We start from the raw sequence: 19,794 nt of genomic DNA, 5'->3' as shown, positions 1-19,794 counted from the left end.
CCATTAGCTTCACTGATTTTCCACTCTGGCTTTGCCAACCCACTCCCCGAAGTCAGGGAGGAGGAATTTCTCAGGGAAGAACAAATGGCTATCCAGAGGACTCGCAGCGGGTGGGGGAAGGGAGGGAGCCCAAGCAAAGAATCCATGATTCTTTGTCCATGACTCTTGTCACCTGGTTTCTGTGACTGCCTGGAGTCTGGGGGTAGGCAGGCAGGTGTCAGGGATTCTTCTCAAGCCTTCGCCTAGAGATGGGAAAATGGGTCCACAAGGTTTGTCCAGCCAGGGTGTTTGCTTCTGGTCAGGCTAACGAGTGAGTGACTGTCTAGGTGGTGATGGATGGCCTTGGGAGAAGTGAGTTCTGGGGAGTCATTATCCAGAAGGGTGAGGTCCAGGGTCAGAGAGCCTGACCAGCAGCTGCGCCCTGTTTTTATAATGCATTCCTCTGGGGCTACCGCGGCCTCAGGCTCCCCCTGTAGATAGCACCTTTGCCTCCTTCCTTCCCTGAAGCCTGGAAATGAGACAACTGTTTTCCTGCTGACCGGGGAGGTCCAGCTGCTCTCCTTCCTTCCCCTGGACTCTTAAATTCAGCTGCCCAGGCCTCCCTGTTCATTCAGGGAGGGTGGACCATTCATTCACAGACTTAGACACTTCTTTCTGCCCAACCTGTCCCCGCTCCTCTGGAACTGAAAGTTAATTGCCCTACCTGGCCTCCTAAGAACCTGGGGCAGATCCCAAACCATTTCCTTTTAGGAGAATTCCTTTTGGAATCTGAGCTGCTCCTGACCTTGGGGATTTTCTCAGACTTCCAGCTGTCAGTGGCCAAGTAGGGACCCTCCCCCCACAATACACAGTAGGTGTATTGCCAGCCTAGTAGCATCAAGCTTGAGCATCTGTCCCCTGGTTTCCACTCTCCTGACTCTTAGCTCACAATAACTAATCACTCACTTTTCTCCTTTGCCAAAGAGGGTGTCCGCTGCCTTCGTTTAAAGGTTTGTGTCATGCACACTGAGGAAGGCTGGGATGAGGGGGTCTGCCCATTTAGTTACAGGGAACAACAAAGATCTGCTTGGGCAGAACTTGAAACTCCATGCTCTCTCCTAATCCCCCACTTTGTGCCGGGCCAAATCTGTACGGTTTGTGTGCAGTAGGTGGACATTGGGATAGCAGGCCCTGTCCTGGGCACATAGGTGTATTAAGCCTCAAGTGGTCGTGAGAGGGTCAAAGAGTTCAAGAAAGAGTGGGCTTAATGGTTATGAGCTTGAGCAGGGAAAAAGGGCATGAGACAGCAGCAACATGGAAGTTGTAAGTGTTAATCAACAATTCAATCAAATTCAATTGAATTCAGAGTTTACCCCTTCCTGTTTTCACTGGGATTGAAAACTAACCTCTGGCTAAGGATGTGTTTCTTCATTAATTTTTTTTAACCCATTCATTCATTCATTCATCTGGCCAAGTAAGTTTCTCCCCCCCCCCCTTTTTTTTACTACAACATATACTTTATATGTAACCTTTGTTCAGTCAGAAATGGGAATTATTCACCCAATTTAACCAGTGTTCAGTAGAACTGGCCGTCCTTATCCTTTTCTCCTTTTCACATTTTGTAATCCCTACTCAATTCTTGGCCTAAGGTTAACTTGAGTTTGAGTTAAGACCTAGTTTAAGGAACATATTCTTCTTGGCGTCTTCCCCTGTTCACTCCTTGCTTTTTTGTTGTTTTGTTTTGTTTTTAATAATCAATCTAGCACGGACTTTATTCTGCCTCAAGTTTTTGGTGTGTATACTAGAGATTGAACCCAGGACCTCACACCTACTAGACAAGCACTCTACCATTGAACTAAATCCCCAGGCCTAGTTCAATTTTTTTTTTTTTTTTTTTTAAGTTTTTGGGTTTTGTCTGTTTGTTTGCAGTGTCAGATTGAACCTTGGGATTCATGCATGCTAAGCATATGCTGTACCTTTGAGCCATACCCCAGCCCTTGGAGTTTTTAATGTTTGATAACTCCTCTCAAAGTTCTGTGCAATTAGCAAGAATATTGTTCTTTTAAAACATTCTTATTTTGATATGTAGTCTGAGTTCATTGTAGAAAATACAGAAAACCTATAATCCTAGCTACTAAGGAGGCTGAGGCAGGAGGATCACAAGTTGGAGGATAGCCTCAGCAACTAAGCAAGACCCTATCTCAAAATACAAAATAAAAATGACTGCGATGTAGCTCAGTGGTAATATTACACCCCGCTCCCCCAGTACAAAAGAAAGAAAGAAAGAAAGAAAAACTTACACTCCCATCATCCAAAAATGATTATTTTTTTAAAAGACTTTTTTCTTGCCTTTATACAAACTTTCAGAAATGGACTTATACTATATGTACTGATTTATAACTTAAGTCTATATTTATTGTCATACACAAAAGCTTTTCATCGTGCCTGATAACTACTTAGTATTCCATTGTGAGTATACAAAATTGGTTTATCTTGTCCTCTACTTTGGGAGTAACTTAGGTTATTTCTAGTAATTTGCACTTGAGTGAACATACTGTTAAAAATAAAATTTGTTCATGTATCAAAGGGTAGTTACATTTTAAATGTTTTGATATCATCACTATACCAAACTGCCCCCCAGAAAGGTGGTGCCAGTGAAAATCTTTTTGAAAGCAGGGCTGGGGCTGGGAGTACTCGCCATATGCACAAGGCCCTGGGTTCCATCATCATAATAATTAATAGTAAGCATCTTTATACTGCATGGTTTGCATTTTTACACCTTTATAATGAAGCCATGGACACAAGCCCATGATTAGCTTGAGATTATTTAACCTTAGTTTGAAGTTCAGGAAATTAAGTAACTTCTCAAAGATTGTATAGTTGGAGAGGGGTGGCATGAGGTTTCAAATTCCGGTAGGTCTGATGATATTTTTTCCCTACTCTATTGCTCTCCATACCTATATCAAATTGGATTCCCCACAAAATTGAGACAGAACACCTTTTGAACATCCCTGCATGAGGCAAGAGAACTATAAGTTCAAGACCAACCTGGGCAATTTAATGAGACCTTATCTCAAAAAATAAAGGGAGCTGGGGATGTAGCTCAGTGGTGGAGTGTTCTTGGTTTCAATCCCTAATATCACACACAAAAAAATAAATAAATAAAATAAAAAGAGATTTAAAAAATAATAATAATATAAAAAATAACAAAAATAAACATTGCTGGCTTAGTCCTCCTTATCTCACAGGAATCTGACTTCTCTCTTTGAGATGTTTGCCTTGAGCCATTTCTCCTGTGACATTCTGTTCTGTACTGTGAGGTTCCACATCAGTCACAAGTCTGAGCTGCCCTAATGACAGTGGTTCCCTAGCATGGAAGAATCAACGGAACAAAACCCTTTCTTTTCCACAGTAGCCACAGACCTCATACTTGGGAGAGATCTAGGATCAGAGGTGCTCAAGTGTCAGATACCACACCTGAGTTTTTTGTAGGTCACACTTAGTCCAGAATGCAGTAGTATTGCTTAGACACAAAAACTACATAGATGTAAACTGGGTATAATGGTACACACCTGTAATCCCAGCAGCTTGGGAAGGTGAGGCAGGAGGATCAAGGGTTCAAAGCCACCCTCAGCAATTTAGTGAGGCCCTAAGCAACTCAGTGAAACTCTAAATAAGTACAAAAAAGGGTTGGGGATGTGGCTTAGTGGTTAAGTGCCCTGAGTTCAATCCCTGGTACCGAAAAAAAAAAAAAAAAAAAAAAAAAACCTACCTAGATTTCTGGATGAAAAAGGTTCATAAAGACTGGGGTTTAGAATTTTTTTTTTTTTTAAGGCTACAGTATTATTTTTCTTTAAGTGCAAAAACTGGGGTGGGGTGGGGTCTAAAATTTTGTTTTTCTTAGTGTTTATATTTAACAAATTAATGTATAAACAAAATTTTATATTACAAGGTAGTACCACAGAATAATTACAGGATTTTAAAGGTACGTATCAATTTGTGGTACACTATTCGTAGTGCCTTAGGAATAGAAACCAGACCTGTTGAAAGTTAGGGAATGTTTTCCTCTGGTTCTGTCAGTTGGTACCATCCATGTAACCTTTTGGGAAGAAACAGTAAAAGTCTTGTAGATCTTTCCTGAATGCTTGATTGAGCCATCCTACCCCTACCCTCACTATGTATGGGTCAGGCCCAGCCCCAGCCAGCATTAACTCTTAATAACACAAATACAATAAATGACTCATTTAAGAAATAGTATCCACTCTTCGGTCTCGGGCCTAAGTTGTGGTGACAGGGCTAAACACACTAAGAAAGTCGGAATCGTTGGTAAATATGGGACCCGCTACATGCCTCCCTCTGGAAAATGGTGAAGAAAATTAAAATCAGCCAGCACGCCAAGTACACATGTTCCTTCTGTGGCAAAACCAAGATAAAGAGTTGGGCTGTGGGGATCTGGCACTGTGGTCCCTGCATGCAAACAGTGGCTGGTGGCGCCTGGACCTACAACACCACTTCTGCTATCACAGTCAAGTCTGCAATCAGAAGGCTGAAGGAATTGAAAGACCAGTAGAAAGTTCTACCATATAGCAAAATTCTGGTTTGTTGTTAATTGTATTAACTGGATGTTCTGATGTGAATTGTGTTAATATTGCCTTTTCAAAAGAGATTTGTAAATTGAAGCCCTTCTAATATGAATTGGAAAATTTTGCTGAGATGGGTTACTGTAATTCAGGTGTTTTCCCCCCCAGTAGTCAGATGATAATGGCATGAAACTAAGTCTTACAGCTTAGGTATATACTTAGCTTTTTTTTTAAACCACTGTTCAACTACTCAGAGATACATTTGACATATTGTACAAAATTTGTTTTAAAGGTAAAATGTGCTAAAATACACAAAGTATATACATTAAAAAAAAAAAAGGAAGAAGTAGTAGTATCCAATGTTGTTAAAATGCAAACCTTGGCAGGGCAAGGGCCCAGGAATCAGCATTTTAAGTTCCCAAGTGATATCAATATTGTTAGTTCTTGAACTACAACAACTAAAGTGTGGACTTCAACTTGAATATAATTACATAATATTTTCTAGATGGTAAAAAATAAAAAGGTGCAAAAGAAAAAATAGAAGTAATATTCAAAGCCCACATCAAATAAGGACATTAGACCCTAGATTATATGAGGACATATGAAATGACATAGGATGGCCTCTTTTCAAAGGAAAGGTGTAAATTGACTGACTGCTATACGCTATAGTATATATAATAGTGTGTACACACACACAAAGTTGGGTATCCCTTTGATGATGTCAGTATGTTCTGAGAGGTGCACGGTTAGGAGATTTCGTGTTAGTGGGACCATCATAGAATGCTTACACAAACTTATGTAGCACAGCCTCCCACACTCATAGGACAATTAGTGTGTGCATCTGTGTACATGGTGTAGCCCACTACTCCTGTGGCTGTGATGAGTGAGATGACACAATTTAAATGAAGCACAAGAGAAAATGATGGAGTCAAGACACAGAAAACATGAGATATATGAGGCTGCCAGCAACATTAAATATAAAAGTAAGCTTTTTTATATTTAACTAGAATAAATACATACTAAAATAACAATTAAAAGTGAATTATCATAAATCATAAACCAGTTAATTATCATTATTAAATATTATATACTGTATATAATTGGATGTGCTATATGACTAGTAGCACAGTAAGTTTGTTATACCAGCTTCTCTACAAACACATGAATGATGTGTTACTTACTCTGTGACTTGAGGACTGACATAATGTCACTGGAAATTGGAATTTTTCAGCTCAATTATAATCTTATGGGAACACTGTCGTATGTGGCTTATTATTGACCAAAACATTATATAGAGCGTGACTTTATCTCTGTCTCTTTTTATATGTATATACATAGGTGCACCTCGACTTATAGTGGGGTTACATCTTGTTAACCCATTCTAAGTTAAATGCATTTAATACTGCTAACCTACCTAACATCATAGTTTAACCTACTTAGCTGATCTTAAAACATGCTTAGAACACTTACATTAGCCTGCAAAATCATCTAACACAAAGCCTGTTTTATAATAAAGTGTCTAATATCTCATATCACTTATAAAATATCTATCCAAACCGACATCAGGAATCCAGTATACTATAGAGTATCAATTATTTACCTGAAGCTGCAGCTCACTGTTGATGCCCAGTGTAGGGCATGTCGGAAAACAGATAAAACTCAAAACACAGTTTCAACTAAATGAGTATCACTTTCTTCCTACAGATAAGTTGAAAAATCTTACATTGAAACATTGTAACTTGGAGACTGTGTATCTATTTACATATGTATATGTAAATACATATACATATATATACACACACATATACAGATGTCTTGGACATATTAATACTTTTTAAGTAGATGATTTCACAAGTAGGTTGCAATCCATTGTCATTTTTTAAAAAGATATCTAAAAATTCTAATTTTAAAAAGGAAAAGCTATTGGGGTACTGTGGCACCTACCTATAATTCCAACAACTTGGGAGGCTGAAGCAAGAGATCACAAGTTCGACATCAGCCTCAACAACTTAGTGAGAACCTGCCTCAAAATAAAAAATAAATAAAAAGGTTTGGAGATGTTGCTCAGTGGTAGAGTGCCCCTGGGTTCCATCTCTAGTACCAAAAAGAAAAAGAAACTGGGAAGGAAGGAAGAAAAAAAAGCAAAGCTAGGAAGACAAAGAAAATCAATGAGAAAAACAGTTTGTGCTACCATGTAGTAAACTCTTACCTCACACGGTACAGTGGTCCTTAGATTTTTCCTGGTTCAGTGTTCCCTGGAGGGCATGTTAAAGCACATCACTACATTTTGGTCCTCTTGATTCTGAAAAAGGGCCCAACCTTGGTGACTAACAAGTTCCCAGGTTGATGCTGCTGCCACCAGTCCTGGGATCCACACTTTGAGAATCTCTGAATTCAATTCATTCCCATACCCAGAAAGTCTATATGCTAGGCATTGTTGCCATTTAGCAGCTTAGGATACTGGCTCAAAGTCTCAAAACTTGCTAAGGTTCAACAGCTAATAGATTGGTGGAGTGGTTCAGGATCAGGTCTTTGCCAAACCAATGCCTACTGCTCTAACCCCTGTGCTGGGAAGAGGTGAATGAAGATGGAACTTTGGAGGTTCTGGGAGGAGAAAGGCATGATAGGCTGGAAAGTGGGGAGAGGTGGGAGAAGATGAGTACTTTCACCTTGGAGGGCTGCATGGGGGAGACTGGAATAGGGAAGTGTTCTAGAAGCCGTCCTAGGAAGGAAAGAGACCCTCTTCCTGGAACACCCTCCTGCATTAAGTCCATTATCATTATCTTTGGGATGCATATTCTCCACCCCTTTAGGAATGTGCTCCTTTATGGTCAAACTTGAGGGTTTATTTTTGGAATTAAGTTTTTTTCCTTTGCTGTTAGGAATTAGCCTTTGAACCTAGAATAAAATTCACCCCTTGATGTCCAAAACTTATGATTTGTTGTTTGAATGGTCAAAACCCTATTAATGCCTGAGAGATATGGTTGGAAGTGGTCTTTATTTTATCAGGTTAGCCCTTCTTTGTTATCCACAAATTCCCAATGCATTTGAAAAATTTATTGACCTAACTTTTCTCATGGGATTGTATTCCATTAGCATCAAAAAAGGATCGTGAAGTGAATTCCTGAATAATACTGAGTTTTCTGCTAGTCTTAGAAGAGATGAAGATGAGAAGCATTTATTGAAGGTGCTGGTGGCCAGAGTTCTGTGACCAAAACAGATTCCCTTTTTTTTTTTTTTTTTTAATATTTTTATTGTTGATGGACCTTTATTTTATTTTTTTTCTTTTTTTATTGGTTGTTCAAAACATTACAAAGCTCTTGACATCATATTTCATACATTAGATTCAAGTGAGTTATGAACTCCCTTTTTTACCCCAAATACAGATTGCAGAATCACATCGGTTACACATCCACATTTTTACATAATGCCCTATTAGTAACTGTTGTATTCTGCTACCTTTCCTATCCTCTACTATCCTCCCTCCCCTCCCATCTTCTCTCTCTACCCCATCTACTGTAATTCATTTCTCTCCTTGTTTATTTTCCCATTCCCCTCACAACCTCTTATATGTAATTTTGTATAACAATGAGGGTCTCCCTTCATTTCCATGCAATTTCCCTTTTCTCTCCCTTTCCCTCCCACCTCATGTCTCTGTTTAATGTTAATCTTTTCTTCCTGCTCTTCCTCCCTGCTCTGTTCTTAGTTGCTCTCATTATATCAAAGACATTTGGTATTTGTTTTTTAGGGATTGGCTAGCTTCACTAAGCATAAGATTCCCTTTTCTTAAAGGACAGTTACATGGAGAGATGGTTCCCTCCCCCATCATCAGTGTGCTCTTGGTTGGGGATAGGTGGGGAAGTCAGTGGATGACACTCCTCCATCCAGCAAGTCCCTGTTGGGACCCAGGACATTGGTTAGAGGTGGAAGAAAACTTTTCAAGTCAGCCTTCTCATTTCACAGAGCATGAAGCTGTCAAGGAAGGTGACTTGCCTGGGGTCACAGGGTTAGAGGTAAGGTTAGCCAATGGAGTGATTTCTACTCAGATGCTGTCTCTGCTGCATCCAGCCAGTGACAGCCACCTGTGTGGCTCAAGCTGAGTTGGGAACTAAATGGTTTCTGCAAAAGACCTCTCTTCCCCAGGATTCTAGTGGTCCTGGATCCCTGTGGAAGCAAAGGCACATACACACCAGGTTCATTCTTCTATGTGCTCTACCTGAAAGCCATAATATCCTAAGTAGAAAAACGCGGAAAATATGCGTTTAATTCTTAAAACAGAGTAAAATGCTCATCTTTGATGCTGTGTGCATGAGAGAAGGAGGCTAAATGATGAATACCTGGTATGTGGAAGATGGCATATAAATGAAGCAACTTCTGGGTTTCCACAGGCCTGGAAATCTGTGAAACTGACCCTTGGTCCCACATTTTTAGATTTAGGACCAGTATAATTCCCCTCCTAATATTTTGAAACCCATGTAGGATTCTCAACTTATTTTACTGAGTGAGCACATTTTTAATAAGCTATTGGTGTCTAGCCCCATCACCATTTAATTATTTTTATTGGGATAAAACATACGTAACACGAAATACACCAGTTTATCCATTGTCAAGGGTACAGTTATGTGGTATTGTTTGTTCACATTGTTGTGCAGCCATCACTACCATTCCACTAGAACTTAATTGACATACCTATTAATCAGCGCCTCCTTCTCCTGTCCCTCAGCCCCTTGAACCATCATCTATATTATGTCATTTTAAGAGGATGTTTTATCACTTTTATTCTCTTAAAGTGAAAATAAGAGCTTTTTTTTGTGGGGAGGGGGGTTCTGCTGAGAATGGAACCCAGGGCCTCATGCATGTTAGACAAGCTCTCTATCACTGAGCCCCACCCCCAGCCCGGGCCATTTCTTTACATTGAGAAAAATGTTACTTTAGGAAGAAATCATTCCTTTCCCCACCTGGGAGTGGGCCTTAGGCAGGGCTCTGACCCAGGCCACCCAGAACCACCATCACAGGATTGAGACCTGATGGGGGTGTGGGGCTGGCAGAATGTTGGGGTGCTGAGAGTCCTGGTGACTTGTGCAATGCAGCACACCTATTGTGGTTTTGGGGGTCCATAAGACACATTCTCAAACAGCTGAGACCTCTACTAGTGCATCAGCAAGTTTAGGGAGTGACAACTTTTTCCTGGCCAGCTGCTGACGTTTCCTTCCCCAAATCAGCACCGCTGAGCCTGGGGGAGGGGCAGCCCTCTGAGAGGCTGGGGAGGGCCTGGGGAGGGCCTGGGGGTGGGAGAGGTGGGGGTAGGGCAATACATTCTTTTCTCTAAGGAACCTGACCGGACTTTAAGGTCAGAGCACAGCGGAGAGTAGGAGCTGCAGGGTTACCTCTTCGCTGTTGATTCATCTCGCTCTCCTCCCTCCCCCACTCTTAATGATCTTTCCATTACAGAACCCAGACCAGGAAGTGCATGACAGGTCGCAGCTGCAGACACATGGCTGGGAGGCCTGGGCTTTGGGCCAGTGGTAGGAGGGTCTGAACTCCCCTCCTACAGCAGGACCCCTACACACACACACACACACACACACACACACACACACACACCCCTTCCTCCCCCTGCCTCAAGCTAACATCTTAGTGGAAGAAGTTTGTTCTTATGCATTTTATCAGTTGGTGACCAGTTATACTTTTGCTTTGAGTTTAGGGCATGACTTTTTTTTTTTTTTTTAAGGCAGGAATAAGACCTTCACCTGACCTACAGTCCACATAAATTGCCCATACCAGCTTTTAAAGAGTTCCCCATCATTGAGCAGACTCTTGCTCCTTGTCCCAAAATAGAACCCATCTAGTTATGGTCTTCAAAGCTTCCCAAGATGTTCATGGTAGTTGCTGGGCAGTCTTCATTGTCTCCAAAATAAAATGTCATCCTCTGTGATTCTATCTAAAATGCGAGGTTCAAAACATGTTTTGGGGAAAGGTCTAGCTGCAAGTTCATGGGATTTTCAAACTCAGACCTGGGTTCGAATCACAGCGAAGAAGCTGTGCCCCCTTCATTTTTTAGACTCTGTTGGAGATGGCTCTTTCCACTTATGAGTTGCTAGGAAATGTTAATTTACTCTAAACTGTGTCCTAGGGGGCAGTTGTCACTCGGGAGTTTCTGTCTCCACCACCAGCTGTGTTGTTGGCTCTCTTCCCTGAATCTGCCAAGGCTGGATTCTTCTAGTGCCAAATGAGAAATGGTGACACAAACTTCTAGGAGCTGTGATCCTGGACTGCCCTTCCCCATAGCTGCAGGGCATCCACCTTCACTCTTACTGAGTTCTTTCTTGCTGATAAGATTGGAGGGAGAGAAACAAAGTCTATTGGGAACCATTTTGGAAAATGGGTGGAGTCAGTTTTATTTTTGACCCAGCTTAAGGTGTTATCAGTAAATAATTGGGGCCCTGAACTTTTGTTGGGGAAAGAAAGGAGATTTCTTTTTAAGACAACTCTTGGGTGCATTCCTTTGTTAATCACTTAATTACAGTCCTTTAAGCTGAGAAGGTTCTCCCAAAGTGGGAGGTGGGGGACTCTGATACCAGTTGGGGGAAGGGGACCAAATCCTTAGGGATTCAAAGTACAGACAGGAAGGAGGCATCAGATAAACCCAGGAACAGAAGTTTGAACCCCAAATTCAATTCGGGTACATTACAGCATATTAACACTCAGGCTTCCTATGTGTTTTAAGATTGACACAAACTCTCTCAGTCTGGAGCTGACAAGTGGGGTTCTGCATGCTTCCTCCGCCAGCTCAGTTCCTGGGGAGCTGGTTTTGGGGGGTCGTGGGGCAGTCACAGGGCCCTGGCTGTGGCTTTACCCAGCACAGGCGGCTCTGCACTAAATTACAGTGACGAGGTGGGACATACAAAAGACCAAAATCTTTTTTTAATAAAAACAAAACAACTCCAGCCCCAAGCCCCTGGGCTGCTGAATGGCGATGGCTTCCTGTCAGGATTAGCCGGGCTGCCTGGGCATGTGTGCACTGCCTTTCTCCTCAGGAAATACCTTTAGTAAGCCCCGGTGGGGTCCCCATGGCAACGCGCGAGGGGACCTGCTGACTGAGGCCATTCAGCCCGCCATTGTTCCTCGGCCCCTTTGTTGTGAGCTTTATTGCTGCCCCTCTGGCAAACACAGCAGTTTGCACCGTTTTGTCAGGCTGAATGTGGAGTTTTTACATTTTAATGGGCTCTTCTGGCAGTGGCCCATTTGCATGCAAAATGTTCCTTCTTACTCCTTTCCCTTTTTCTATTAAAAAAAAAAAAAAAGGCACCCTACTCCAAATCCCCTGGGTCGGGCGACTGGTGAATGCTGCTGATCTGGGCATCAGACCCTGCTAATTGATTTGGTGTTCCTGTCTCTCCTGCCACACACACCTGTCTCTGTCCTGTTCTTCCTGCCACCCACAAGATATGTGTTCCTCATTTCTGCAGCTTCCCTTGTATTGGGGGGGACTTCCCTTGAATTGTGGATAAGTTCAGGGAGTCACTTACCTTTAAGGCTCTCTATATATCTCAACCCTATGGGATGATGGGTGTTATCCAGGATTTCAGTGAGAGTCCCTGGCTCCTGCCTGGTCTTGCCAGACTCAAGTAAGTTTTCAGTTCCATTTCAAAGCCAAAATAACGTAATAAAAAACCTCTGCAGAGGGCCCCCGGAGCCCCGCTGCGCTGTTCTGTGTTCCTTTTAAGTTGCTTTCAAAGCCACCCCGAGTTCCTCCCCCACCCACAATTGCCCCCTCATTTATCTCTGGGGAGCTTGTGCCAAGACCGTAAACATTCCTAGACCACCAGTTCCCCCATGTTACTGAAGAAGATGGCCTTTCTCCCCTAATTTTCTTAACCCAGAAATCCGAAATCAAAGGGATTTATTGGGATGACAGAAATTGCTACCCTGAGTCATCATGCTAACAAACCAAGTCTGGTTTGTTGAGGGGTGAGTTACTCAAAGCCTAAGTAAGAAACCCTTTGTCCCATTCAATGTAGCAGCTCTTCCTGACCCCAGAGGGGAGTCAAGACATGGATGTGTGGACCAACCTGATGGCTAGGCAACAAGAACAAGTACAAGATGAAGCCATGAACATTTTCAAGACCAGGGGAAAAGTACATTAAGAATGTAGTAGTTCAACTACAAATTCAGATAGGTGAGCTTGAAGATCTGGGGACATGATGGAGAGATTGTTGGAGAGAGAGGAGGGGAAAGGTATTTTAGGAGAAGCAAGGTCTCTTGAGGAAGGATGGGGCAGTGAAGAACCCAGAGATTTGGACAGATGAGGTGGGGGAGGGGAGGTAGCTCAGCAGCTCAGGACTCTGGTGGAAGGAATAAATCCTGGGCTGTCACAGCATGAAGAGACAGGAGGCAGCATGAGACCTCTTTGAGGACTTGTGATCCAAAGAGCTGGCCCAAGGGGAGGGTTGACCAGCCCCTTTGCCTAATGTTCTTAATCTTCTCAGTGGGTCATCAGAGGTCATCAGCTGTAAGCCATAATCAAGGGTGAGGGCCTTGAGAAGAGGAATGGTGTCAGGTGACCGAGGGTCGAGCCAAGGAGCCAAGAGGGAGGGCCATGCTGCCTTCTACCTGTGGCAGGGGCAGTGCTCTGCATGCCTGGTATGGGTTGCCTCTCACTGACCCACATGCTGAGACAGCGCTTGCCAGACCACCCTGGGTGAGAAGCGCTGTGAAGGGAGCCAGGACTCAGCAGGCCTGTCATCTGGGCCATCGCTGATCACTTTGGGAGAAGTCTCTCAAACTCTGTTTTCTTATGTTCAAAAGAGAATGAACAGGAGTGACATGATCATGAGTAGACTTGTTGTAACAGATCAGCTGTGGTACCCAAGAAGGGCACTGGTAGTGCCTCCCACCCCCCATTTCCTCACCCGTCATTGTGGACAGCCAAACCTGTTCCAAGAGGTCGGTGAGCATGGGCAGAAAAGTATATTTATAAATGTAAGCATTCCATTATAACCTAGTGGTTGTTAGATGAGCTATGGGATTGAAGGGATGAAGGAAAGGAGGGAGGATAAGAATTCCACTAAGGAGGTAGGAGACCTGGGTACCATCACACAGGATCAATGGGCTGAACCAGAAGGGCTTCATCACTCTCCAGAAGTCTGTAAAGATACAGTGAAGGTACAGGCTGCCTTTCAAAGTGATAGAGCCAGATTCTGGGTGTGTGAATTCTGAAGAACCAAGACCACCTGAGTTTAAATCCCAGCTCTGTCATTTACTACTTAGGGGTGCCATCGTGGTCAAATCCTGAACCTTTGTGCTTCAATTTCTCCTCTGTGAAATATGAATAATAACAGTACCTAATTCACAGGGTGGCTGTGGGGTTTTGAAGAGTTAACACATGCTGAGAATTGTGCTAGGCATATAGTAAGCAAACTCTTCCAGATATACGATAGAAGAGAATCAACCCCAAAGGGCTGCTATGAGGATGAAATAAGATGGTCTGTGAGAAGAGCTTTGCACAGTATATGGGGTATAGTCCACCCACTGTGAATATTAGCCAGTATTGTATTCCTGTCTACACAGTTGTTTAAGGATCACTAGATAGTGTACGGGAAGGTATGTGGCAAATTGCAAAGTGCCATGCAAATATGTTGTTGTTCTTCACTGGGGTCATGTTAAGTTGTGGGATTTGGGGATGGATAACCTCCAAATCAAATTGGCTGTTATGGGACTAGGGCTGGTGAAGTGGTATTTCAAAATACATTTTCAGGTATATTTGTCCCTGTGGCATGAATGGCCTGCATTATAATTTCTACAAAGAGATGAGTTCCCAGGGACTTCTTCAGTGGCTCTGTTATATTCCTGGCCTTACAAGTTGAAATCTTTTTGCCCCTACCCCTCTCCTATTTTCTATCATGAACCTTCTGTTCCAAGCAGGCCTTGCAGTCAGGCTTCATACAGAGGCACAGCCTTGCTCAGAAGCATTTCATTCTTTGCTGTCCTCCTTCCCTGCCAACTTTGTCCCACTTTGCTCTGACCACTGAAATTATTTTTTAAAAGTTGTGTAACTTAAGACCCTGTGCTGGATTGCTTGTACATAGTTCTTGTATTCTCTAGTTGTCTCGTGTTGCAATATAAAGTGCATCATATATATCAAGTTGTTGTGTGCATCTTATCACCCCAGTTAGGCTAAGACATGTCTTGGGTGTCTTAACCATGTCTTGGATGTTTAACCCATTTCTTCTTACACAGACACACCTAATCATAACTATTTTGAAGACATGCTAGGAGCCACAAGCATATATACGATGTATGGCACCTTTGGTTGTAAAGTGACGCCAGCTAGCCACTGAGATGATTATGTTAAAATTTACATTCATATGCAAACTGGACTCCCGCTGTTCACCTTGGCCTGCTACCGGACTCAAGTTACGGGACTTTACGGGACTGCTGGAGAGTTCCCATTGGTTGGGGAAGGATAGTAGGAGGGAATTCCGGAGGAGGTGGGAGGAGACGGGGGGGGGTTCCGGTCGGCGCGCGGTTCCGGTCGGACACCCTCGTGGGAGGACCGGTTTTTGACTTGCTGGCGCTGAGAGTGTTAGCGGCTTTTTCAAAATAAAGTTTTGTTCCTGCTTGATTGACTCGTGATTCTGTGCCCAGCCAAGACTGCGGCAAAGACAGTTTCCTATCTTCTTGGATTTTCAGGGACTGGGGTCTCATCCTCATAAGAATAACAAGGTGTGTGTGGGCTTGTGCCTCTTACAGGCTCCATTCCCCCACTCTGCACAGTAGCCATAGCTGGCAGAACTCAGAGAGATTTATAATCAAGAGCTTAGAGCTGATCTGATGTACCCAGGGTAGAACCTCCTGCTAAACGACTAGTGGGAGATTTCTGGCCAGTCTTGCCTTCAGCAAAATGCCACACCTGTTGGCTTGTTGGGAATTGCACAGCTGCAGTATGTGAGCGGCAAGTAGGAAGGGAGGGAGGACTCACTAGTGCTTCATAAACACTAATCTATCATGTTCCTAAATTTGAAACACCATGGGAAGGCCCCCCCTCCATCCCTACCTCTTATCTTTTCTAGCAGTTCCCTTAAGGATCACTGAAAATTGTGGGTCCCCTTCTTTGGAACTCTCCCTACTTCAGGGGATAGAGAGGCTCTGTTAGAGAAGCAGGATAGGATTCACGAATAAATCACTTTCACTCTCAATGCAAGGAGCTCTGGATCCAACCTTCATGAGTTTCCACCTTCACACTGTCCCAGGCACTTGTCTCAGGACTAGGCACCTCCTCCATTTCCTATTCAGCAGCTAAGTAAGAGCCTTTGTTCTCTCCTGTTTTCTAGAGAGTTAATCAGGGCTTTGGAAATGAAGTCAGCAGCCTGAGTCCTCTCAGGATGTTCATGTGAAGTCAGACTCTGTCCCTAACCTTCCCACTCCCAATGATAACAAGACTCCATTCTGTTGGCATCAAGTACAATGCACCTTTTTTCCACGGTGTACTTATAAACACATGGCATCCGGAGCTTGTAATAGTGAACATTATAAATTGACTCACAGTCGAACATTTTCAGCCTCAGGCTGGGTCACCATGGCATCCAGATACTACATGGTCTCCAGCCTCCATCCCCCGCTTCATCTCTCAGGAAATAAGATACATAAAGCAAGTGTTTAGGTCTGTAGCTTCCCTCAAGCATCCCTATTGTATGTATTGAGGACAACCCTTGTACCTGATTCTAATGAATCAGATTGTTCCAGGGTTGGAATGTTGGCTTCAAGTGGCTGAGCAATAAAATGGCTTTCTTTTCTTCGCCTTTCATGGCCAGCTCAATAAAAGCATCAGTTAGCTCATCTCTTGCTAATAGACACCTAAGGACATGTCTAGCCTAGCCTGTTGGTCTTGACCAGAGAAAGACCAGCTGCTTTAAACTAGAGCAGGGATGGAGGACCTTTTCTCCAAAGAGGTCAAAACGTGAGGGACACTGGAAAAAACAAAAGAGAATGGGAAATGGTGACTTAATTAAGTTGTGGGCTGCTGGTGATCAGTAATGCACTGGAATAAGCCACCTTTCATAGGACAATGTCAAGGTCAGGGTCACTGTACAGGGCAGCAGTGCAGAAGTAGGACCCACCATAAAATAAGTGGTTGGTTACCATTTCATCACCTCCTAAAAGAAAGGGGCATTATCCCTGCGTTGTAAATAGAGAGTCTGACACATACTCAAGGGCACCGCTAGCACTGAACAAGCCACAAATACCTTAGAGCCTTAGGCTGATTTTTGATTCCTCTAAGAATTAGCTTTTGCCAGATGCTAAATTGAGTTGAAGATCTATCAAGTAGTTTCTGTGTTTCTGACATTGCTGGGCACTGTTGGAGAAATTATAATAGGTAATCTTGCTCCAGGTTGCTTTCTTGTTCTTAAGAAAGGCAAGACATGGACTTTTTTAAAATTAATTAATTTATTTTAATTAGGTATATATGACAGCAGAATACACTTTGATTCATTGTACACAATTGCAGCACAACCTTACGTTTCTATGGTTGTACATGATAAGACATGGACATTTTTGACAATTAAGGAAGAACACATTCAGATGTCTGTTGACTGATGACTGCAAGTGGTGTATCCATACAGTGGAATATTTGTAGGCCATTAAAAGGAATAAAGTACTGCGACATTATGCCAAGTGGAAGAAGCCAGTCCACAAAACACTATTGTATGATTTCACCAATATGGAGAATGGATAAATCCAGAAAGATAGAAAGCAGATCAGTGGTGGGGTATGAGATGGGAGGTGACTTCTGTGGGTATAGGGTTTCTTTTGGTCTTGCAAAAATATTCTTAAGTCAAGTTGTATTGATGGTTTTACAACTCTGAATACACAGCCCAAATACACAGCCCACTGTGTGTTCCTGTGGCTTCTGTACTTAAGAATTCAACCAACCTGGGATGGGAAGTATTGAGGAAGGGTAATTATCTGTACTGAATATGTATAGATGTTTTCCCCCTGGTTTTTATTCACTAAATAATACAGTATAACAATGATTTATATTTGATTAGGCGATTAATCAAATGATTAATCTAGAGGTGATTTAAAGTATAGGAGGGGAAGTACCAAGGTTGTATGCAAATGATGTGCCATTTTATACAAGGGACTTGAGCATCCTCAGATTTTCATACGGGGGTATGGGGGCCAGTTTCCTGGAACCAATCCCTCTTGGATACCATGAGACAGTGTACCAAAAACCATTTAATTGTACACTTCAAATGGGTGAATTTCTATAGTGTGAATTATCTCTGATGTTTTTAAAAAAATACAAGACAGTAATATAATTGAGTGTGAATTTATGTGGTTCAGTTAGCAACCATTTTACAGAAAATTAAGAATAGAGACACTAGTATAGACTGAAGACTTGGGGGGCTTTTTTTTTTTTTTGGTACCAGGGATTGAACTCAGGGGCACTCAACCACTGAGCCGCATCCCCAGCCCTATTTTGTATTTTACTTAGAGACAGTTGAGTTGCTTAGCGCCTCACCATTGCTGAGGTTGGCTTTGAACTTGCAATCCTCCTGTCTCAGCCTCCCAAGCTGCTGGGATTATGGGCCTGTGCCTCCGTGCCCGGCATTGGTGGGCTTTTTTGATGGTGGACTTTGCGTAGTCTAGGGCAGGAGGACTCTAGGGAGATGCTGATGGTTGTCAGCAGAAGCTTAGTTGTATAGAGGGGAGGATGTATTCAGGGCAGAGAACTCCTAGACTTAAAATGGAAGGCTCCTGTTAGGGAGAGAAGGTGGGACAGAACAGGTGGAAGAGATGTGGGGAGACTTAAAGGCCAACAGGGATATAGATACTAGCCTATTCATGGCTGGGATCTGGGTCTGGATGAGGAGAAAAGGTGGGGCCAGTCTGAACTGTAACCAGAAAGGCCACATAGGAGGTTATCCCAAGATGGAACCAGGAATGGGAAAGAATGAAACAGATGAGACACATTTGGAAGAGAACCAGGATCCAAAGGGTTGTATCAGGAGAAAAGAAAGCTGGTTCTTAAGGTTTTTTCATAGATCGTGGAGGAGAGTTTTGTTTGCACATTCTAGTTGAGACCAAGCCAGAGTGGGTGTAGGCAGGGCCAGGTCTCTTGGCTGCTTTCTCTTGGGGACAAGTGTCTGGGTGTTCTCCTTGCTGTGATTTTTGTCTTGGTGAACTACTTTTCATCTCTGGGACCTGTTGAAATAGTCTGTGTGATGCCAGAGTCTAAGAATTTGAGTTCACTGTTGACCAACGGCTGATGCAGATCACGAGCTACAAAATATTTAATCAGTGAGGTCACTTGAGGGAAGTGAGATTTGATCAATAGGAGTGTCTGCTGTTTTCCTTTAAGGATCCAGTCCCAAACTGCCTTTCTTCTGCCTTCATTTGGCAAAACCACAAATCATTAAAAATGGAAAGAATAACTTTTTCTAAGACCCACAAAAGCTTATTTTTAATCAACTGTGTGTTCTGCTCACCTTTGTGGTGTTCCCCTTCACCGGATTCACAAAAATAAATGTGTGCTAGGTTAGTAGTTTCTGAGCCCTTTTAAAATAGCACCCCCATTTCTGATGAGCCTAGATTTATGATACAAACCTTGAATTGAAGTGGCCAGGGTACAAGTCCCCTTGGAAGAAAACTGAGCCTCTGGTAGTTTGCAAAGTGTTGACACCCATTGTCTGTCTGTTTGTCTGTCTCTCTCTCTTATTTTCGTATTTAAAGTGAGTCTTGCTGTGTTGCCTAGATTGACCTTGAACTCCTGAGCTAAGCAAGCCACCTGCCCCAGCCTCCTGAGTAGCTGGAATGATAGGAGTGTGCCACCAGGTCTGGCTTTAGACATTCATTTTTTTAAGTGTGTGTGTGTGTGTGTGTGTGTGTGTGTATACACATACATACATACATACATACATACATACATTTAGTTGTAGATGGACACATTATTATTTTATTTGTTTATCTTTATGTGGTGCCAGGGTTCGAACCCAGTGCCTCACACATGCTAGACAATTGCTCTACCACTGAGCCATAACCCCAGCCCTAGACATACATTTTTACTTCTAAGGATTCTACTGAGAACATGTGGTAGACTTCAGAAAAAGACTCATTAAAATGAGGGGTGGGGCAAAGGAAAAAAGGGGATTCAGAGAAGAGAAGAGACGGCGAAGAGACCCTATCTGTGGCATTTATTCAGCAAGCATTTATTAAACAGCTCTTGGGTGCC

At 42.8% G+C, this 19,794-nt stretch overlaps 1 protein-coding gene and 1 pseudogene across 5 annotated transcripts in view; both read left to right on the top strand.

The window, feature by feature from the left end:
* The window catches only part of FGFR1 (fibroblast growth factor receptor 1), a 54,438-nt gene that overhangs the window by 16,774 nt on the left and 17,870 nt on the right, over positions 1-19,794 (top strand). The window lies entirely within an intron of this gene.
* Positions 4,215-4,797, top strand: LOC308635143 (large ribosomal subunit protein eL43-like; annotated as a pseudogene). Its single transcript has one exon. The product of its transcript is annotated as a large ribosomal subunit protein eL43-like (transcript).

Source organism: Spermophilus citellus (assembly GCF_964194105.1).
Source record: "Spermophilus citellus genome assembly, chromosome: 16".
NCBI classification, from domain to species: Eukaryota; Metazoa; Chordata; class Mammalia; order Rodentia; family Sciuridae; genus Spermophilus; species Spermophilus citellus.
This window is presented reverse-complemented; position numbering and strand designations above follow the sequence as displayed.